The sequence below is a fragment of the Mauremys mutica genome, chromosome 1 (assembly GCF_020497125.1).
Source record: "Mauremys mutica isolate MM-2020 ecotype Southern chromosome 1, ASM2049712v1, whole genome shotgun sequence".
Taxonomy (NCBI): domain Eukaryota; kingdom Metazoa; phylum Chordata; order Testudines; family Geoemydidae; genus Mauremys; species Mauremys mutica.
The window spans coordinates 162868806-162889948 of record NC_059072.1 but is presented as its reverse complement, the minus strand read 5'-3'; the positions used below and the strand labels follow the sequence as shown (position 1 = coordinate 162889948).

Here is a 21143-nt window from a genome sequence, read left to right as displayed (position 1 = left end):
TTTCCTTGCAGCATTTCTTAAATTAAAAATGGTTAGTCCACGTTAGGTTCTGGTTAAGGTCAATGCCCATAGCTGAAATCACATGAGTTTTGTATCAGGGGGCTTGCCTTGGGTGCTGGAAAGCCTGGACCTAAGCCAATCCTGATTAATTGATGAGCCCCACCTGAGAGTAATCTGGTGATTCCTGACTACACTGCAGGTGTGTCTGTAGAGAGCGAGAAGGCTCTTGCAGGGTCTTGTCTCAGTGGAGGGGAGATCAAAGCAGGAAAGGGAGCAAAGTTCTCTGGGCAGGGAGGTCTGGGAAAGACCCTGACTAACCAGCAAAGTGCGTAGGAGACTTAGAGGGGAACTTGAGAAGAGAGGTGGGAAGTGGCTCAAGGAAAACTACAGCAAAGACAAAGGTGCAGACCTAGCTGTTTGGTACAGGGCCTAGGCTGGAACCTAGAGTCAAGGATAGGACTGGGTTCCCTTACTGGCCCCTAGGAAGGGGCCTACAAACCCCTAGAAAGGCTTGTTGAGGCCAGCAAGGGGGCTGCAGGCTGAACTGAGGATAGACTAAGGAAGAGCCCCAGACAGGGTAGAAGGCCTTCTTTCTGCTAAAGAAACTTTTAGTTTGGGCCAATGGCATCCCCAAAGTAGTAGACTAAAGCTGATGACCCGGACAGAGGGCTGAGTCATCAGGCAGAGAAATCAGTGTAGCACTGAAGTGATCATCGGTGGGTGACACTAGCCCAGTGAGAGAACTGCAATGCCCTGGGGGGTTCGTGGCGGTGAGTGGATTTACAAGTTTCAGAAACAGAGGTTGTTTATAATTGGAACTTTACATCTGACCTCTCCCAATGGTGAGGTTTGGTTATAATGGCATCCTGATCTGAGCCACCCCTGGGTTCAACTTACCAAAACAAAAATGAGACCGATGAGGTTTTGCTGAGCCAAACCCAACCTGCTCCCCATGATAGAGATCAGACAAAACTGAAATCTTTCAACTGAATCCCCAAATTTCAATGGTTTGGATAAACTGGAATCAGGGTCTAAGCTACTCCTAGTGTTTAAATCTACAGGGAGAATATAGAAAGGCAGAATATAAACATCCTGGTTAGAATTTGGCCATGACACTGCGGTAATCCCCTATATCCAATGAAAGAAGAGCCAGAAGGGTTTGAGGAACCTTAGACAATGACATCATCATAAAAAACAATCTCATTGGCCAGTCACAGCAAGGCACTGTTGCTAGCTGCTTCTGCATGCAGTAGCCTCATACATTTTAGTAGTGGCTACACATATCACACTTTTTTGTAACATTTTACCCCACATCAGTCCATTAATTTTGGTGCCAAAGATATGTTGCCTTTATGTTTATTTTGATTCACTCCCCCGCCGGGAACCTCAGGCATATCCAAAATGGCAATTTGGTCCTGTCATTGTTTATGGAAAAATAAAATCCTGTTGCTGTCTGTTCCAGATGATTTACTTGGCCTTGACTAATTTTCCATTCTGTGAAGCTTCTCTCTAGAGTTCAGCTGATTTCCCCTTGTTCATTTACCTTCAGATGTTCCTCTGCCAGTCCCTGAGCCTTCCCAGTGTTGATACACTCATCCTTACAGATTCTTCAGACCGCGTGTTCTGATTCATTTAGTCACCTGTTGTTCCATTTTTAATTTAACCAACCCTTTCTGATGTGCTTTTGTATTACTCCTGGCTCTCTGAAGCTGTCCTCCACCCTACACTTATGCAAATGCACAAGTGCAATACAATTGTCTTCTCAGACATTGTGTTGCTTCAACCAACACGGCAACTTCTAGTTTTTCTACAGTTAAAACCAAGATCTCCTGAAAAGGTCTAATTCTGCTCTGGTTTCAGGAGAGATCATGTTGCAGGGAAGCTGCCCTTCCCATTACAGCGATCTGTGCCAATCCAGCAAATGAAATAGGAATTCACCTCTGCTATAGATCAGCATGTCTCGCCCTTCAGGTGATTCCTGGTTCCTTTCTCCTCACTGTCACCCTTTGTACATCAAAGAAGGAGATCCCTGCTTGTGCATAGGTTTGATGCAATGTTACGGTGTGAGAAGAAATATGCTGAAAAGCATACAGGAGCAAATTCTGCAATTACAAACACAGGTAACCTGAGAACAAAGAGTGAGCAGGTTTTCAAAGGTAATGTTCCCCCTATTTGCCCAGAGGGATTAGCCAAAATTCAGAGTCTAGTGGGATGTTTCTGTTAAGAGGCGATTCCTACCCTGTTCACAAAGTCCTGTTTCCCTGTATATTCTTTGTAAATAAACGAGATTGCAGCAATGAAATACCTGACCCCAGAATCAAACAGCAGGAAATCAAAGCCCCTTTCTAGCCAGCACTTGGCCCAAAAGATCTCTCTTTAGGCTTTTCTCAGGGGGCACACTCCGCCTGCTTGTTCTGGCTGTGTCCTTGGCTTTCTGCTGCTTTGTTGTCAGCTCTTCTGATGTTTCTCTTGTTTCTGTCACAGAATACAGAAATACACCTCTACCAAACAATGCCCTCTGCCCACGTGCACCTCTGTTCTAGGTGGAGACACATACCTGTGTTTGGGGTGGAGGCTGCTATTGTTTCAGCTATCTAGTTCCATAAAGAAGCTTAATTGTTTTACATTTATCAGTAAGGAAGGGAGGCTGTTACACCCACCGATATTTTTTTTAGGTTTAACCCAACCCTGAACAACAATATGATATGAAAGAAGTGGATTTGGCCACCTAAGCTGCTACCTGGCTCAATTCTTCCTCCAATTCCCCTCAGCCAATTGAGTCTGGTACTGTACTGAGGGAAGCGTGCACTTGGGTAACTTATTACCCAGGTGCATTAGAAAGTTACATGAAAGCCTAGTCTTTATCTGACCTGAGACTGAAGCCAGGCTTGTCAGTTGATGCACCAAGATTATTGGGTGCTGGACAGATCTCTTTAGCATCTTATCTTTGAGGGAGGAACAAGTATCATAACATCCATACAGCACAATTTAATTCACCCAGAACCCTCGTTCTGGCTACATAAAAATAATGAGAACACCATCTTCTTGTTGGCCAATCAAGATGGTGCTTCAGAATATTCTTAGACAAGCCACCTTAAAAATGTCTTTCACCCACGGTCCTCCATTCATATTCTCTAATTAGATCTCTGCAATCATTCAGGCTGGTCAAATTAAAACTGAAGCTGAAGGTATCTGAACCTGTAAACAGCTGTGTCTGAGTTAGCTAGAAATCTCATCTCATGGCCTGTACAGACCTACCTGCTGACCAGATCCCCGTGGTATGATTCATATTATCTAGTGCATGATATTGTACATGGCATGCTATTACAAGCTGTCAATGTCATTGTTGTGGCGTTTTCTTGTTTTGTTTTTGTGTTGGTTTGGGGATTTGTTTGTTTGCACTGAGGAAGCCCTGCTGAGTCAGGACTTTTCTTGTTATAGAAACACTGCTTTTTTGTTTTTGACTGGGTGATGGAAGGAGATTTTGAACCCTTTGAAGAATTAGAACCTGTCACTAATTTGTTGGGTGTGAATAGCAGCTTCTTGAGAACTAGGTGTCCTTTCTCTTTTTGTAACTGAAAGCACCCCTTGACCTGTGACCATTCTATTGAGGAGATGATGATAACTTTCTTTTTTTAAATAGGAAGGTAGCATTGTCTAGTGGTTAGAACATGAAATTGGTAATCAGGAGACCTGCGTTCTATACACAGTTCTGCCACTGGCTTGCTGTGTCACTCCACTGTGCTTCAATTTTCTCATCATTAAAATGAGGATAATGATAGCTCAATTTACAAAGGAGGGTAACTAGATAAAGATCACGATATGTAAGTGCAATGTATTATCATTAATTTACCAGTAGCAAGGATCTTTTTATCCAAGAATCCCAAAGTGCTTTACAAACAAAGCCTGATGTAGCACTCCTCACTCCAGTGAGTAGTCCCATTGGCTTTAGTGGGACTTACATGGGTAGGGGCTGCAGGATTGGACTTATATACACACACACATATATAGGTGAGAGGGGGGCCCATCTGCTCACATGATTCTATGATTTAAGTCAGTGGTAAAATCCCATTGACTCCTTTAAGAGCAGGATTGGGCCTAGTGTAACTTAATTCATGGTAGTGCCTTGTTTCTAGTACTCAGCACATACAATTATAGTATCACTGTGCACGTTAGTTGTGATATCGGTGTCAAGCGCTGGTGAAGGCTGAGCTTGGCCAATGTATGTCCATCTCTCCTGCAGACACACCCCCTCCCTACTCTTCTACTTGTGTTAGCATCATGGCGCCTCCCTGCTCCTCCATTTTTAGCTCCACTGTGGAGTTTGAGGTAGCCAGTGTGTGTGGCTCTCGGGATTAATGCTGCAAACATATACTCCTCACCTGCTGGTATAGAAGGGCTCGGGCTCTGCTTGTGGAGAAATTTGTTTCTGTATAATGTAAATGGTGCCAGCTGGAGGTAGTGGTGAAAGTATCCCATAGCATCTTCCGAGGGAAACCAGTTGAGGAGGAGTGAATGGAGTGGGGGCTACAGCCAGCTATGTGAGTAGAAGGGTATCCCTCTGGGGGGAGTGGACTCAGTTGTAGTTCCCCCTCCCAAACTATCTTCTCCCCATAAATAGAGTCAATATGGGGGAGCAGGGTGAAGCCAGCATGGATGTCAAATGGCAACAAAGCATGGAAGATTGGAGAGCATTCCTGGACTTGGTCCCTTCCAACCCAGATTTCTAGCCTGATTTTGCCATCTCCAGAGGTTTGGCTTGCTTGAACGGAACACCCATGGGAGAAGCTTGCTTGCAATGAATGTGGTTGCATAAGGCGCAAATGAAAGCAGAACCTGCCCTGTTGAACATTATACTGAATAAGATTCCCTATTGCAGCAAACCAGGTGAGGAAAGTTGGGAATGGCAAGTGTGGAGAGATCAGGCCCACTTCCTGAGCTATGATGGTGAAGCTGTGCATCATGTGCTGTTCTGCATTGTGAAATGAACCCACCTGCATCCAGAAGAGTGGAATTAACTTTTAATTGGAGAAAACAATTAGTGCTACAATACAGAAGATTGTTTCAAAAAATGAAATATTTTGGCTGTTTTTTAATCCCAAAGTGCCTATGGGTTCCAGGCAACAATACGGTCCAGTGGCCTGACATATTTAAGTTGGAATCAGAATGAAATTTGTTTGGAGTCACACAAGAAAGTAGTTCCACATCCTTCAATTTTTTTACTGCTTTATCTGCATTTTAAATAAAGCCAAATGGTTCTGTGCTGAAATCATGTAGTAAATCCAGATCCCAGGATGAGACCTTAATTGTAAACTTCAACCTGGAGTGAAATCTATAGAGCTAAATTATAAACCTCTTTTAAAAACATTTGCATATTTCTATCATTCTATGTAATGGAAATGCTTGCAAAGGCTTAACTGCAGGATTGCAACTGGCACTGTCAGAGTTTGTGGAAATATAGCACCCAGGGAACACTGAATCTGAGACTTTTCTGTTCTTATCGCCTGTGCTTTATAAATGATTGAGCTACATGCACACTGTATTAAGGCTGGCTTCCAACTTGCATTCTGCTCTCCTCTTATCCCCCTCCCGTCCTCTTCTATTCTAATTTTCTCAAATCCCTTTTGGGATGCTACTTTCTCTTAGAAGATAAGGCCAGACATGAAATTAGTTCAGCCACTTCTGAGTTTTCCGTGAGTACAAATGTAACAAACTACTTACCCAGCTGTTCCTCATCAGAAATGTTATGTATTTATAATTCAGAACTGGCTGAACAGATTTTGTTCAAACTTGGCTTACATTCTAGATTCACTGAGATCTAAGGAACAAGCCAACTTTGAAGGAAATTGACTTGTTACCTTGAAACTTATAAATCAGACCCAGGTGTTCTCAGATCACCAGGAGAAACAGCAGAGAATCTGACCCTCAGGATTTAGAAAATAAGAGTATAAACGGAAGAGAATACAACTGTCCTCAATTTCCATTATCCCTGAAGCTAAAGTACATTTTAAGAGCAGCGAAGTCTCTCTTCAGGGTCTGTTATATGAATACATTGTTTGTTAAAAATTAGTCAAATTCATTGGTCCTTTTCTTTCTCTCATGGTCCTGAGTAAGGGATTGAGAGGAAAAAATGACTAAGAATCTGGGGCTTTGGCCCAATATGCATAATTTTTCACCATACCATCACTGTTAGGGGATTACTGACAAAGACTAATTGCAAGTTCATGAAGTGCATAGTTGAATGCAAAAGTATTTACATTTTATGAAACAAATGTATTGTCAAGGGGGGCATAATTTGTCACTTTTAAGTTGGCAACTGAATTGCATTTAAACCTTAATAAAACCACTCCCAATCCCTACTGCAAAACTTGTTTGAAGTACATTACTTTGAGGCAGTGAAGGCTCCTTTAGTTTATGCCATTAGTGTTTTAACACATCATTCACAAATATGCTCTCATGGCCTCACATGGGCACATATAACTGAAACCAGGGCCGGCTCTAGGCACCAGCGGGCCAAGCACCCGCTTGGGGCGGCATCCTGGGGAGGGCGGCAGAGGGCCCCGGTGGACCTCCCGCAGGCATGCCTGCGGGAGGTCCACCGGAGCCGCTGACTCGCAACCGCCAGAGCGCCGCCCCGCCCCAGCAAATCCTAGCCGCGGCTGGGAGTTAAAAGGCTCTGGGCTGCCCGCCGCGGCGGGGAGCCCGGAGCCCTCTGATTCCCGGCCGCGGCTGGGAGTTAAAAGGCTCTGGGCTCCCTGCCGCGGCGGGCAGCCCGGAGCCCTCTGATTCCCGGCCGCGGCTGGGAGTTAAAAGGCTCTGGGCTCCCAGCGGCTGGGAGTTAAAAGGCTCTGGACTCCCCGCAGGGGGAGCCCAGAGCCCTTTAGACACGCCTGCCGCCCTAAGGGCGCACGGACTGCCCCCCCCCCAGCCCAGGGCGGCAATTCAGTGCGCTGCTTGGGGCGGCAAAAACTCTAGAGCCGGCCCTGACTGAAACCTCTTATTTTTTAAATAAAGAGGGAGACTATTGTTATAAACTGAGTTAAAATCCCTTAAACTGATGAGTGTAAGAGCTGCCCTTCTTTCTGATTAAACAACGTGTCTGTCTACGAGACGAAGGCATACCCAGGGCCACTCAGAAATTTTAAAGACTTTGGGGGTTGGAGAGACAGAAGAGGCGGAAAGGGAGAGACAGTCTGAACAGAACATGCAGTTGGTAGTACAGCCCTGAGAAAAGTCCCAGTGAGAGCTTTAGAGGTGAGTGATGGCTGAAAGAGGTTTGGTGCTATGACCAAGGACACCATCTCCTGTTGTTCTGGTTCCTCCTGTGTTCAGGGAAACAGGACTTTGTTCATCTCTGTAAACAAACACAATTGCATCAAAGATACCAGACTCCATCAACCTCTCTTCCTAACTGGAGAAACCTACAAGACCCTGAATTTTGGCCAGTCACTCAGGTCAAAAGTGTGTATTGGCATATAAAGAGACATAAGCATAGAAAAGGGTGTGACATATAGGACAATATCTTGGACACACCTTATTGAATTAAATTATGTATCACTGTTGGGTGGGGATTATATGTAATTACATGGGTGGGAGAAGCACAACTCTCCAGGAACTAAGAACAGTGTGGGGTTGGTTAGGCAAATTCACTCAGGCTGTAACCCTTCCAGACAGCTACCAGGACCTGGAGAGAGACTTGTATATACACTAGTTGAAAGTGGATTATCAGGGGACCAGCGGACAAAGAAAAGGTTAAATAGCCTGAGTCAAAACTGACTCAGGGCTTTGTGCTGATACAACAAATGGACAGGACCTTCTGTCAAAGACTATTCACCTGCTGGGGCCCTTCCTGAAGTGGAGGCGAGCTCTGGCCAGTTAATGAGCTTGGGTGTAGGTTCTGTCATCGTTTTAATGTGTTTTCTCTAATGCTTTTACCTTAAGAATAAATGTGCTTCCTTAGAAGCACCTATGTGGTAACTGAACTGTGGCAATTGCATTGTTTTCAGTCTCAGAGGAGAAGGTGGCAGGGAACTGTGCAGCCTGGAAATAACCTGGTCAAGAGGGAAAGGGACGAGGGTCTCCACCCAAGAGAGATGATGACTGAGGAGCTGAGAGCCTAAGGGTGAGTGCCATTGCTGGACCACGAGGGGGAATACAGGGTGCAGTTGTCCTGATCTGTGACATAGGTGGTTCTTACTTGAGATGGCTCAATTCACTTCAATCTCCTTTTCTGTCTCAACCCTACATGTTGCTTCACTTTATAAAGCTAACTCTTGTCTGATACTGCAGTAGCAGTCAGCTGGGGCCCTGCTGTGTGTGTTAGTGCTGCATGTGCACGTCGTAAGGCCAGCCTCTGCCATGAAGCGCTTACAGTCTGAGTAGAGAAGACAAACGGGGGGGGATGGGAAAGGGAACCTGGGAACTTTTGGCCCCAGCACTGTTTGGACCACACTGCCATCCCATATGCTTTCCCAAACATCTGATCCAGGGTTCTCTGTGGGGGGCCATCTCTAGGACTGACTTCTAAACCGTGTGCCAGTTCTAAATATAGTGCCTTTGTTTATGTTGCCTTGCTGTGCTGAATCCTTCGCTGCACGAGTGGGCTCGGTACTTCATTTTTCCTTCCCACCCCATGTTTGTAAAGTGCTTTGTTGCTTCCAAATGGAGCTCTGTTAAATTTGCAATAAAAGTCAAGTACATTTCAAAGCAACTCCCATAACTTCATGTTTTTAATTGTCCAGAATCTCCAACTCTTGTTTTATTCTAGTTGTAAAATCAAATAGGCTGGACAAAGACAAAGGGACTTGTTCGCTGGGAAAACCTGCTCAGGTGTGTGTGTGTGTGTGCGCATGGCGGGTGGCGGGGGAGGGGGCAAAGAGTATGCCTGAACTCATTGACTGGGACCGTAGGTCTGGGACTAGGCCACTTGGTAGCTAAGAGATTGTTTCGCTTCCTTTCATTTCCAGCACTTTCAGCTCTAACAAACTTCTTTGAGGAATTGTTCATGTGAAGCTGTAGATATTGGACTTAAAGTGACAACGGGGTAGTGCCTCATTTGTCACTCTAGTGTCCAGAGAAAAGAGGACTGGGCTATGAGAAATATAAAGAGGATTTTTTTTTTGAGGCTGTTAGACACAGACCCTGTCATTCTTTCTGGCTCTCCAGTCTGTGCTGCCCATTATTACCAAATAGGCTCTCCGGGGAGGTCAGGAAGGAATTTCCCCTCCAGGTCAGATTGGCAGTGACATAGGGTTTTTTGCTTTCTTCTGCAGTGTGTGGATGTGGGTCACTTTCCAGGATTATCTGGGTATATCCCACTTAATCATAATCCTGCCGTTGCAGGGGCCTTGGGCACTCGTACACACTGGTCCTTCCTATTCTCTGCCTGTTGCACATAATAGTCTAGCTTCCTGTGGGCTATGATACTTGCGATCTGATTTCTGTTGTTGGTGGTCTGTGATATTAAGCAGGTCATACTAGTTGATCTGGCCTTAAATTTAGGGTGACCACCTTTTCAAAAGGCAAAAGTGGGACACAGGGAGGAGCCTTGGCCAGATTGAAAGCTGGAGCCACTCAGGGAGCCCTGGACCCTCCACCTGCCCTGGGCTAGTGGTTGGGGTGCCTGAGAGCAGCCCCTGGGTCATGTCCCTGTCCCCCCTGGGGTGTACCGCCCAGGGAAGGTGGAGCATCTGGGGCTCCCCACTGCAGCCCGGGCTCCCTAGGCGGCTCTTACAACTGCCCAGCTCTGGCTTTTGGCCTGGCCTGGGCAGTGGGGCTTCAGGAGAGAAAGGAGGAGCAGGAGGTTGGTCCTTATGGCAAGAGAGGAGCTGAGGCCCACCTCAGCACCCTTCCTTCCTCTCCCCACACTGGGAAGAGGTTGGAACCATCACTGAGCCTTGGTGAGGCACAGAGTGGTGCCACAGGGAATCCAGGACAAATGGTCTGGAATCCTTCAGACCAGGACTTGAAGGGCTCTGCATTTCAGGACTGTCCTGCCCAATTTGGTATGGGTCATCACTCTATTTAAACTATATGACCAAGACCTGGCCTGGACACAGTCAAGCAATTGGCAGCTGCTTGCACAACAATCCTTGCTCAGCGGTGCAGTATAATTCATTTGTACAGAACCTTCTGATAACACTAACTCTTCCTTTGGGGAGGCAGGGAGGTGTGTTAACACTAGGTAGTGGAGTGGAGACGAGGGTGAAATGGACTGATCTCTGCAAAGGGGTAGTGCTGCTCGTCTGTGTTGGCAGCAGTGAGCCCAGAGTGCTGATGCAGCAGAGTCTAAGGGCAGGTCTACACTAAGGGCGGGGGTCAAACTAGGGTACGCAAGTTCAGCTACGTGAATAGCGTAGCTGAATTCGAAGTACCCTAGTTCGAACTACTTAGCCATCCAGACGCCGCGGGATCGAAGTCCGCGGCTCCAAGGTCGACTCCGCCACCGCCGTTCGCGGTGGTGGAGTTCCGGAGTCGACCGGAGCGCGCGGGGAGTTCGAACTATTGCGTCTAGATTAGACACGATAGTTCGAACTCCAAGAAGTCGAACTCCAAGAAGTCGACCCAGCAGGTAAGTGTAGACTAGCCCTTAGTGTCACTGGGGTAGTGCTCTTGCCAAACCCAAGACCTCAGAAATGAGCAGATGATAGAAATGAAGCCCGGAAGAAGTATTTGCAGCCTAAAACGCAGCACATTTCCTACCAGTGGGGCTTGAAAGGAACAGGAAAGTGCTTCAGGGTGATCACTTACAAAATGCTTCACTGGCTAGGAGTTAAACTACTGTGCGGTCTCCTAAGTCTAGCAGTCATTTAAGGCAACTCCCTGAGCTATTGCACCAGAGGATGTTACTACTTGTGCTTTTTGAGCAGTAGAGATGGCGGAGTGGGGAAATGCAGGGGTGTAAGTGAGGGCAGAAGAATGTCAGACTGGGCTCAGATGCAACACCCCTCACAGTCAGAGTGTTGCATGGGTGTAACTGACCATCAAATTTCATCCATAATAATTGTGGCTATTGCAACAGGGGGGTTACATGGACTCTTCAGTAGATTGGGGGTCACTGCTGTAGTAACATTACTTGCAGCTGTATTTGGGCTGGTACGGGAGAACACTGGCTTATTTTTTTAAATAAGGAATTACAGATGAATTGGATCAACTGCCATTACTGAAACATTCCTGAAGAGCCTTCATTCCTGAAGAGCCTTTTCCCTCATAAAATGTGTTCTGCAGTGATTCCTCAGTGTTTCTAGTAAAGTTTTGTAAAACATTTTATTGAGCAGTCATGACAAGATTAGAGTTGTATAGGCCAAGTTCTCTGTTTCTACTGTTCTATTTGTGCAACTAGAAAACTCAATGGGGTTGCACTGGAGTCCCTGAGCACAGAATTTGGACCGCTCTGATTTTCAGCAATACTGTCTATGGCAGAGGTTCTCAAACTGTGGTCTGTGGACCACTAGTGTTCTGCGAGCTCCATTCAGGTGGTCCACGGATAGTTCCCTCTCAGGTGTGCGCCTGGGCGGCCACACACAAGAGAATGAAGGGCCACCCACCTAATTAGGTGCATGGACCCTGGAGAAGCTGCACATGTAAGGTGAGGTGGTGGCCTTGAGGGGGGGGGAGAAATAGGGGGTAAGTGGGAGGGGGCAGTGGGGTAAGAAGGGAGCGGGAATTTGGGATGTGCAGGGCTGTGGCAGCCAGAGAGAGAGGCGACTTTTCCCAGCACCAGGTCTGCGGCTACTGGGGAGAGACCCTCCCCCTCCTTCCTAGCCAGTAGGGTGCTGAAGGCTAATGCTGCTGCTGCCCATACTCTGCTGCTTCTGTAGATGGAAGAAGTCTCCAGGGCTCTCAAACCAACTCTTAAAAACTAATTTGTAAAGGAATGTACATACTGATCATTTCAATGTCCCAGTGTGAAATCCTGGCCCCATTGAAGTCAATGGTGAAACTCCCGCTGACTTCAGTGGGGTCAGTAATCTCCTGGAGACCTGTGGAGAAATAGAGTGAGAACTGTAGTTCTGTATTTGACCAGTGTTCTGACCCAGTATAACAGTCAATATGGGATCCTGCCTCAGGCAGTGGCTGTCAAACAGCTATTTAGTTAGATTTATACCCAGTGGTAAAGTTTCCAAGGCATTTTGAAAGGGTTTTGCCCTTGCTCTGAATTGATCTCCAAGTTGAATAGTCCCACATCTTCTATCCGCATGAGTAATTTACTGTAATTAATGGGGCGCCATTTGCATGCAGTGTGTAACACTGCTCTGACCTCAGCTGCCACCTGGGTATGAGCTCAAGTATTTCTAAAGTTCTCCATAAAGCCATGCTGTGCTGCCGGCCCTGACTATTTGCAGACTAGAGCTGCAGTGTAACCTGCTCTCAGGCCGGAACTGAGAGCCCAACTGCATTACATCACATGTTAGTAATTCAACTGAGAGGCACGGTGGTTCTCTTTCACTCCCCCCTCCTTCTATTTCTATTATAGCCCTGGACTGACTGGGTAGCCTATGGCAAGAAACAGTTATCAAGTGGGTGAGGTACGATGCCTGCATAATATAACTTAAAGCAACTGAAAATGAATTCAAGTTCTGTAGTCAGGAGATTAGAAAGGATAAGATTTGATCAACTCCTTCTCCCTTCCCATCGGGGTGTGTGTGTGTGTGCGCGCGCATGCGCACATGCCCACACTATAACAAAGCGGCCTTTGGCGGGACACTACTGAGAGTATCAGTTCAGGACAAATTGCTTAGAGCAGGGCAGTCACAGTCCAAGGCTGGGAGTCTTTCACTACTAAGGCACAGCAAGAGAGGACTTCGGTTTTACCCCTCTGGCTAACCAGAAGTCATACAAGCAATTCCCTCAGACACTCCAGTTTCCCTGTATCACCACCGGTGACACTCCTTATGGGGATTAATGTTTAGGAAAAACAATACCCCCATAAAAGAAAAAAAGGTTCTCCCGATACCAAAGGACCAAGCCCCTGACCCAGGTCAGTATACCAGTCAGATCTTACCCACAAATCACGCTGTTGCTAATCCTTTAGAATCTAAAATCTAAAGGTTTATTCATAAAAAGAAAGAAATATAGATGAGAGTTAAAATTGGTTAAATGGAATCAAATACATACAACAATTGCAAAGTTCTTAGTTTAGGCTTGTTTCAGGCTTGATGGGATTACTGCTGATTTAAACCAATCAAATCTCTGGAGTACAAACATCCCAGCTTGGATGGGTCATTAAATCCTTTGTCTAGATCTTCAGTTTCAAGCACAATTCCTCCAGAGTCAGAAGCAGGATTGAAGACAAAATGGAGGGGTTTCCAGGGCCTTTTATATCCTCTACTATGTGGAAGGAAACCCCTTTGTTCTTACTGTGGAAAATCACAGCAGCAAAATGGAGTTTGGAGTCACATGGGCGAGTCACATGTCCATTCATGACTCAGTTTGCAGGCGGCAGCCATTACTCACATACTATCTTGAACAGTTCCCAGGAAGGCTCCTCAGATGTGGATTGGAGTCTCCCAAGGTCCATTGTCAGTTAAGTGTTTCTTGATAGGACTATTCTGAGTAAGTACCCATTCTCAAGAACCTGACCAAATTGTTCACTGATGCTACTTTGAATCAAACACTTGGAGGTACAAGTACATAGCCAATATTCATAACTTCAAATACAAAAATGATACACACATACAGACAGCATAATCATAACCAACAAATTACAATCTTTTCATAGACACCTTACTTGACCTCCTTTGTACAAGATTTGGTGCAACTATAGGACCTTGGTTGCAACAATGTTCTATATGGTCACAGTTCATGTCAATAACGTTACACACACACACAAGCAATCGGGCTTTTCTCTCATCCAACTTTTATTACCATGGTTAATGTGGTGCAACCTGCATTCACATTGAATTGTATGGCTCTGTACAAATAAGAGGCCAAACTAGGTTAATAGATCTTAAGGCCAGAAGGGACCATTATGATCATTTAGTCTGACCTCCTGTGTAACACCTGTCAGACTAATCTCTGTATCAAGTCCATAACTGTGAGCTAGAGCATATCTTTTTAGAAAGGTATCCAGTGACAGTTTCACGGTAACTGCACTTATATTCCCCATCTGTGGTCCACCAAGGGCACTCACTTAAAGGTTTCCAACTCCCAGCCATTACAGCTCTTGGGCAGAGACTGATTAAACAGGCCTGCGTCTGTGCTTTGCTTTCCCCCCAAAGGCTGTGAACCACATAACTGCCAGCAGTCACAAGTTACCACACACTTCTTTATAAGCAAGCACAGATATTCTTAAGGTGAAAACATTTTTTAAAAAACATTAAAAAAAAAAAGAAAAGAATCTATGTGCATGCTATAAAGCTTACCAGAGGTCACCCACAACTTCAGCCTCAGTCTCTGGTAGGTGTCAATCCTTCAAAACACGCAACTGGATTTCCCCCCGGTTACAAAATCATAACTGTCTCGGATACAGAACCTGAATCCCAGCTGAGCAGGTCAGCCATTTCTTTATGCAGTTCTGGCCTTTGGTCCCCAGGAACAGCTAATCCCCAGACCAAGACCCCTCTCAGGCTAAAGCTTCAGAAGGCTGGGTTTTTGCATAACTGAAAATGGGGAATTTTATTAACCTCTCCCTAGGGATTCCTAAGGAAAACCGCTTAACATTTATTGTCCCAAAAGTTAATTCTTATCTAGCACACTTTCAATATAGTCCTTAGAACGCTGAGATCTCATATCTGCTACATCGACCTCTAGAGAGGTTCCATACAATCCTGGCCCACAATCATATGCAAACCATTCATTTAATACAATGGACCTCAAAGATACTTAAACTTAATTCAGTAAGGCCTCCCCAGGATGTTGCAGGATGCTGCCATATCTGTCACAATCCAGTCTTGACTTAAAGATTGCAAATGATGGAGAATCAATGACATCCCTAGATACATTCTTCCAATGGTTAATTAACTTTGCGCCTTATTTCTAGTCTGAATTTGTCTAGCTTCAGCTTCCCAGCCATTGGGCCTCTTAACTCCTGGGCTAAAACTTTGCATGTCAAGTTTCAGACTAGAGCACAGTTTTACACCTAAATCATCCCCAAACCACTAGGAGTTACAGTAACATGCTAAAACATCTTTACCAGAACCAATAAGCAGCGGCACTGCTCATTCTGAGAAGTCAGACTCCTAAAGAACTATAGGGAGATACCAGTGGAAGTAAAAGGGAAGAGCAACTGTACTACCAATCTTCAGAGGAGGAAAGAGCACTCCTGGCGATTGCCACCTGGTCACTTTAACTTTATCCTTTGCAAAATAATGGAACAAATATTGGGAGTAGGGTGGGGGTAAATCTGTGAACATCTAGAGGTTTACTCAACCAAATCCCAGCCTGCACAAATAGCAGAAATCCTCTCTCAGATCCCAGTCCAGGAAGGCACCCGTTGAGCATGTGTGCACTGAACAGGGATGGACTTATTTAACCACATGCTTATTTTCCTGATTTTCTTTCTTTCTGAGATGCACCTGTGAACTCCCCAGCTGCCATGGTGTGGTGAGGCAGGGATTAGCAGCTGGTGAGGTCATAGGCATACCACTGCACTGAGGGGCTGAGAGAGATGTCCCACAGTTAGGAGAGAGCATCTTTGCTTGTCACTGGCAGTGAGTGTAGGTAATAAGGTCAGGAGGACCTAACTGTGGCTACCTGATTTCTGAAGGGTTTTTGCAGCTGAGGCAGGTGGTGTAGGCAGCAGTTGTTAATGGAGACAGAAGGCACTTCCTTAAAGCAGCAGGCTGGTGCCACAGATGCACTTTATATGGAATGAAAAGTCTTCCCGCTTTGCCTCTCTTAAACAGCAGAAAATTAAAAGCAAATCTAAATTCCATCTCCGCACATGAGCTCTAGTATATTGTAGATTCAGCAAGGTGATGCATATGCATGTGCCTAATTTCAAGCACATGAGTAGTTCCGTAGGTGTGACACCAGCCAGGCATATCCTTAAGTATCATGCTGAACTGGAAGCTTGAATGCTTGGATGCTTATTCAGACTTGAGGTTCCCCCATAACTAATTGTGTTGTATAGAATCTTTCAGGACATGATCAGACATCCTCTGTGAATGCTAGACGTGTGTCAGAGATGAGAGGAAAAAGCTGGAGATCCTTTGTAATAGATTAGATTATTATTTGCTGAACAGCAGGCCACATTGCCCAACGTTGTGTGATCACGTAATGAAAGACCCCACTGTAGTAATGGGATAGGCACAAGGGAGCATGGTTAAGGCTGTTATGGGAACCTTAACTCTGAACTTCCTGATTCTTTTGTGTGATTAAAATTTCAAACTTAAACTTGCATAGGTGTTCTTTGGGCACTGTGTTCACTTGGGGAAGGATGCTTGGGTTTTGGGGTTCTCCCTTCACAAGAGAATTGCACCTGAAAATATATTTGGCTAAATAAACACAATCAAGCTGAAAACTTTGTATGGTCATCCCTCTTTGAATGCTACAAATACTAAACATTCAGGTACTATGGACCGATTATGTTAATGATCTAGTATAAAGCATGTGAGGGAGAAATTCTTCAATCTCAGAAATGTTTATAATTGATACTTTGTCTTAATTGTTAATTCTGTTCTTCTTCTTATTGGTAACATAGTTGTCTGGGTCACAAAATGTACCCATGTCCTATTTTAATTGGAGCTTTCCTATACAAGTCCTGAGGAGGCTCAGTACGACAGAGATGTTAAAATCAGATGAGATCAGCACAGTCCTGCTCTTCAAAGCATCCATCAATTACTTTCAGTTGGAACTATTAGTGTTTTCCATAAAACCCAGGATGCCCCTTTGTATCTGCTGTATTGTTATTGAGTTTACCATGATTTGTAACACAGTAGTTCCTTGATGCCCCAGCTGAGTTTGTGCTAATGCTGTACAAACATGGCAAGAGACAGCACCTACTACAAACTGCTTACAATCTAAAAATCTTAACTAGACAAAGTCAGAGGTGGAACAGAGGAATGAAGTGACTTCTGCAAGGTCGCATGGCAGAGCAGGGAAAAGAAGCCATTTATCCTGAGTCCCAATCTGGTGCATTCTCCACTCTCCCACACTGTTTCCACTTGTGCTAGGAAGCTCAGTATTATAAATGAATAGTGCAGGTGACATGTTAAAGAAGGTTATTGTTGCACGAAAAAGCTGTTGGGTAGAGCTGAAATCCAAGCTCTTTACCCCAGACATACAACAGCTCTAAGTTACCAATGTCTGTTTCCAGACTATAACACTCTCTTCAATGTCATCCGTGTTCAGTGCTAACCACAGATGCTGTTTTCACACCATGTTATGTTGCTTAGCTGTTAAAAGTACCTGTAAAGGAAAAATATTTGTGGCCAATATCCTGTGTAAAATACAAGATCCAAAAGCTTCTCTCTAAAGATGATGCCCTGTTTCAACTGGTGCTGCCTTCTCTTCTGCTTGAAAACCTACACTATGCATCACACAAACAGTTTTTTATGTAAAGTGAAACTTCAGAGGTTCAGCAACCTCCAGAGCTTGGTGGCTGGGCTCACAGAGGCATATGGTAGTTGCTCCTGCAGTTCACACACAAGGCCATCAGCCAGTGCAATGCAGACTTATTGGGCCAAATTCATCCCTACTGAACTCCACTGTGGCAGACTGAAACCATAGGTTACAGAGGTGTGAACTCTCTCATTCATGGGAGATGAGATGGTAACTCAAAACTTTAAAGGATAACTGGTTTTTAATTTAAACGTTAACTGTTGTTTAATTGTTGATTAAAAAAAAAAGAAATCTAGCTAATATAGTGATTTGAATATCATCACAACTAGAGATGGACAAGGCCAGTTGGTCATCTTTCTAATCCATGCCCATTGTTACTGCAGGATTGTTCCCTACAGTCAGGGTTTAAATTTGGTTGGAGCTGTTTGGAGTTCTGGTAACTATTTTCAATTCCCTCTGGAAGTTTTGATAGCATGTTGGAGGGAGTTTGGGAGGGGTGGAGAGGGGAGCTCTGGGAATTACTCTATAAGAATTTAAGCTCTGCTTTACAGTTATACTCACCACTACTTTTTGCCCTAAGTGATTGGAGCTCTCACCACATTCCTTCTGACTTTTCCACAGTCCACTAGGTGTTTTTTCTGCCTGCTTTTTTAGATTATTTTCCATGGGTTAATTTCATCCTGTTACTCCTGGTTACACCCCAGCATTCTAAGGGGGGCCCCAGGGAAAGAGGAAGGGTGATGGTGGCAGACAATATGGAAGGGAGGAAGGAAGATCAGATACAATTGCAGGGATGGATGTGGGTGGTGATTGGGTAGAGTTCCATTTTCACAAATACACACCCCTCTTAACTTGGATCTGTGGTAATAAATGAGCGGGCTGGCAGGTGATATTAAACTACTGTGCAATGGTTGAAGCAAAATAAAAACTATGGACTTCATCGTCCTTCACAGTAAGGCCCCTTCACATAGCTCTGCCAGTGTAAAGGGGCCTTGCAGTGGGAGCGAAGGTAACTTTCTGCCTGAGCGGAGTAAAGGGGCTGTGTAATGAGAAACAGGCCCTCGGATTCTGGATAATATAACAAGGGCAAGGACCCTCAATCCTTGGAATTCATAGGGTTTTTTTTTCTTTTTCTGAACCCAGACCAGCCACCCAGCTCATTAGACTCTTAAGGCTGGAATGTTTCCAGATGGATAATGGTCTAAATTGTGCTGTGGGGAAGGCATCAGTAGTATGAAAAGAACGAGTACTCTGATACAAGCTCTCCGCTATTTTATAACTCTGGTTACATTACAAGCAGAGCCATGTGCAGACATTCACTAGATTCATCTCCATATATTCCCTCGTCCCTTAGCCCCATGTGAGAATGTGAACAACTAACAAGAATCTCAGTTGGATAAGAAGCCTTTATGAAAAATAGTCTGACTGTGACTCATCCAAACTTCAGAACCAAGACCAACCTCCCCCCCCCACTAATCACTTGCTAGTTCTGAATCTCACCTCAATGCTTTTGTCCATGCAACATGCCAAGTTGCTTGCATTCTTGTTCAAATACTGAGGTTTCTGTATGTCAGTTTAGGTCTAGGCTAGCGCATGTCACATGTCAGAAAATCTAATCATCCCTTTCTCCTTAGCTTGCAAAGAAAGAATCACAGCTACTCAGGCAGGGAGGGTCAGCTGAATGAATGTGGCAATTACAATAAGCCCTTCTAGAATGCTAGAGGGGGATTGCCTGGTTCAGGTAATATACTAGAGCAAGGGGGGACTGGAGCATGTGCCTTGGGATCACTGAGTTCTGCCTCCAGCCCTGATTCTGATTTGCTGAATGACTTTGGACAAGTAATTTAGCCTCTTTGTGCCTCAGTTTCCCTATGCAAAAGGAAGCTGATCTATCTCAGGGCTGTTTGGCAACTTAATTCATATTTGTAAAGCACTTTGGGATCCATGCATGAAAAGGACATACAGCAATGGATGGGTAAGCAAAGCAGATAACAGAAAGGTAAGATATTAAATAAAATACAGTTTATTAAAGACAAATGTTACAAGATTAACCCCTTCAGCCCTGATTTTTCCCTCAAAAAAATCCATCTGATCAACTTAGTGTTGCACAACTAAGGATGTGTCGCAGTATGCAGTAAGTGTGCTCTTCTGTTAGGTTTCTCTAGCTGGGGTAAGCCATATTAGTCATCTGGCTTTATGCTGTTGCATTTAAAGCAGCAGCAGACTAAAAATCATAGAAATGAGAAAGAGCCCTCCTGGCTCATCAGCTCCATTTTCTTTGCTCACCCAGCATCACTACTGCAGGGCTGTTCCATGCCATATATTTGTTAGTGCTTTGTCCAGTGTAGTTGTAAATGATGCAATGGACGGGTTTCGGCTCCTTCCCTTGGGAGATGACTCCATGATTTAATAGTTCCCTGTCAGGAAGACCTCTCAGTTTCAACCCATTCCTCCTAGTACCACTTTAAATGATTACTCTTTTGCCTTGGTGTTTATACCCTTTAAGTAGGGTGACCAGACAGCAAATGTGAAAAATCGGGACAGAGGGTGGGGGGTAAGAGAAGCCTATATAAGAAAAAAGACCCAAAATTGGGACTGTCCCTATAAAATCGGGACATCTGGTCACCCTACCTTTAAGCCCTTCTCTCTGGCTTTAGGTTACCACACAGAGGGCCAGATTTGGAACTCCTTACTCACCCGAGTAACCCCCTAGAAATGATTGGGATTGCTTTTGTTAGTAAACTGCATTTAGCAGTACAAGTGGCTCCCATATGGCCCAGAGAAATGACTTTTCCGAGATCACAAAACTCAAGAGTGCCTGGCTGCTGCTGCCGCCGCCGCTGCCATGCTCAGAGCACCAGACCATTCTGCCTGTCTAGGATGAGCGCTAAACCTTTGGATCAGAAAGATAAAAATACATTAGCGCATTCAAACCTTTTAGTTCTTTACTGAACCGCATCAAAACTCTGGCCCCTTTTAGGATCTCCTGTCCATTGGGCAGCCCTGCATTTGCCTGAGACACAAACCAATGCATTAAATGCCTGCCAATGATTGAAGCTCTACAGGCATTTGCTAGCCAGATTTGTTGGGCTGGCAAACACATTGCCTTGTACTGGATGGTATGTTGCCTCAACTAAAACTAATCTATGATGGGGGGTACTGTCCACCCCTCCCCTCCCCAGTTCTCCAATTCCAAACACGGCTCTTAATGACCACCCTCCTCCCCCGCCGCCCCCAATGGCATAGATAAAGCTGGGAGAGCTGTAACTCCAGCAGCTTTCCTCTTGATTAGGGCTTTGGCAACGATCCATAATTCGGCCCTTTGTGAGCAAAAGCACAAAGCGGCTGGCTGGCCCAGACGTGGGATTGACAGAAGTATCACTGTTTGGCTTCCATCAGAAAGAACAAAAATGTGATGAGACAACAGGGGAATCAAATGCTAGAGCCCAGGCGGAGCTGAGACTAAAACAAACACGTCTGGAGCGATATTGTGTCCGAATGACACCACTGGGATTTATTGTCTCTCAGGATGTTAAGTAAGAGGAGGGTGAACAGGACTTGTGGAGAACATGGTATCCCTGCAGTCAGTTCTTTGCTGGGCCTCTCAGAAGGCAGATCATAGAAAGAGCAGCCTAGCAGAA

At 45.0% G+C, this 21143-nt stretch overlaps 1 long non-coding RNA gene across 1 annotated transcript in view; it reads left to right on the top strand.

Annotated features, from left to right (window-relative positions):
* The first annotated feature begins 245 nt into the window (after window positions 1–245).
* LOC123361641 overlaps window positions 246–21143 on the top strand; it is a 49914-nt gene continuing 29016 nt past the window's right edge. Inside the window, exons 1-2 of the long non-coding RNA XR_006576180.1 lie at window positions 246–770; window positions 8007–8122. This is a non-coding gene — a long non-coding RNA (uncharacterized LOC123361641). The remainder of the gene's footprint in view (window positions 771–8006; window positions 8123–21143) is intronic.